This window comes from Ursus maritimus, unplaced genomic scaffold, assembly GCF_017311325.1.
Source record: "Ursus maritimus isolate PB19 unplaced genomic scaffold, ASM1731132v1 scaffold_10, whole genome shotgun sequence".
Lineage (NCBI taxonomy): Eukaryota > Metazoa > Chordata > Mammalia > Carnivora > Ursidae > Ursus > Ursus maritimus.
In genome coordinates, this window is record NW_024423344.1 from 70,773,223 (window position 1) to 70,775,523 (window position 2,301).

Sequence of the window (2,301 nt, forward strand, 5' to 3'; positions counted from 1 at the left end):
TTACATTCAGAATTTTATATTTCTCTATTGATGCAAAATGTCTTCACGATGCAAGAATGAGTCACTCAATCCCTCCGTATCATTTATGGGAGGAAATTACACTATTTTAATGGAATGAGAAGCCTGTGGGTTAAAAAAGACTTAAAAGACCAAGCGCAAAGTGTAACTTTCTTTACATCCTGATTCAAACTTAGAAAGTGACTTTATGAAATAATTGGAAATCATGTAACTGAATATTTGATATTAAGAAATCAGTGTTACGGGGCGCCTGGGTGGCACAGCGGTTAAGCGTCTGCCTTCGGCTCAGGGCGTGATCCTGGCGTTATGGGATCGAGCCCCACATCAGGCTCTTCCGCTATGAGCCTGCTTCTTCCTCTCCCACTCCCCCTGCTTATGTTCCCTCTCTCGCTGGCTGTCTCTATCTCTGTCAAATAAATAAACAAAATCTTAAAAAAAAAAGAAATCAGTGTTACTTTTTATGATGTGAGATAGTTTTGTTAAAAAATAATTATCTTGTAGATATATAGAAAATATTTATAGATAATATTATATATCTGACATGTCAAAATACTAATGGAGAAGTGGATGAGAAGTAGATAAGGCAGGTTTGGCTATAGGTTGAAGTTCGAGGGCTGGGTGAGGGGTACACAGAGGTCCATCCTACTATTCTGTCTTTTGTGTGTGTGTATGTTCAATATTTTATATAATAAAAAGTATTTACATATTCAATCTGATTGTCAAACCCCATGGACAGAACTCATATAAGATGCCAAGACCACCATTCTGATGACAGAATCTATTAAATTGGTTGTAGTGCAGGTCTTGGGAGTTAAAGTCTTTTTATTGTTAAATATCAAAAAGTGAAATAATTTCATTATTTCTATTGCTAACATTAAAATTGTGTGTAAATTGTATAACATTATGTACTTTGCTTAGTTAAAAAAATGGCATATTTTGTAATTGTTTTATTAAGCATGCCCAAATATTCCAAGCATGGTAAATATGTGTCTTAAAAAGATCCAGTAGCATTTTTAATAAAGAAAGGATTGTTATTCCTAGCATGAACATAATGATGATATGAAAAACTATCGTCTATCTTGTCATTTAAAACAAAATGATTAACATTATGGAATATTTCTGAGCCCCCCAAATTTATCTTCTGAATGAGACCAATATTTTATTCACATACTAGGAATAAGCCAGTACAAAATACATTTTTTTAAACATTTTATTTATTTGCCAGAGAGAGAGCAAGGGGAAGAGAGAGAGAGAGTGCAAGCAGGGGGAGCAACAGGCAGAGGGAGAAGCAGGCTCCCTGTTGAGCAAGGAGCCAGATGTGGGACTAGATTCCAGGACCCTGGGATCATGACCTGAGCCGAAGGCAGACTCTTAACTGCCAGAGCCACCCAGGTATCCCCAAAATGCATTTTTAAAATATTCACTTGTTGCTAAAAATCTTGTTGCCCCACCCCCCACCCTAATCCCACACATCTGTATTATTCTCCTGCCGGCCCCTGGGTCGACTCGGGTGTCTGGACCTCCTGCAAGAGCTTGAGCAGGGGTCATCAGCCCCGAGGGCGAAGGTGAAGTTTCTCGGTCACTCGCACCAGCAGGTGAGCCTGCGGCACCCCTGAGCCAGGGGCCCTGAAGCCCAGGGCAGGGAAGTGCATGGTCAGGTGGCCGTAGGAAGGCAGGTCTCGCAGGTGCACTGGGAGGCAGTCTCCCTTCCGCTGGTGGTGCTGCAGGATGACTTCTTGCTCCTCCCAGAGGATGTTACTGCACAGTGGCAGGTGCTCCGGAGTGAGGTCCCGAAAGCAATGGCAGACAGTGATCAGGTGCAGGCCAATGAGCCACCGCTGAGGTCCAGAGGGAGGACAAAGTCATCACAGGAATCTGGTTCCTCAAAACCAGTACTTACACCCATGTTTTGTGACCTTTGACATTACTGAACCTTCACTGCTGTTTAAAACTCTCTCCCTTTAGTTTCTATGCCCTCCCAACTTTCTGGTCATTCTCTCCCAATCTCATTTATAGGCTCCCTTTCTTCGGACTCACCCTCAGTCATTGTGTGGGTTGGAAAGAGGGCTTCCACGTCTCTGTCCTGTGGGATTATGAGGAGCCAGCTTAAACTAAAAGGAGCTCCCACTGTACAGTGGGATCAAGCCCAAAGTCATCTGCTCTTCCATCCCGTCCTCGCAGAAAAATTGTGCAAATCTACTACAGAAATCAAATATATCAGTTTAGAAAACAGTTCATGAGGAAACCATTTGACTTTATCTGATTTTATTTTTCACAGAGTAA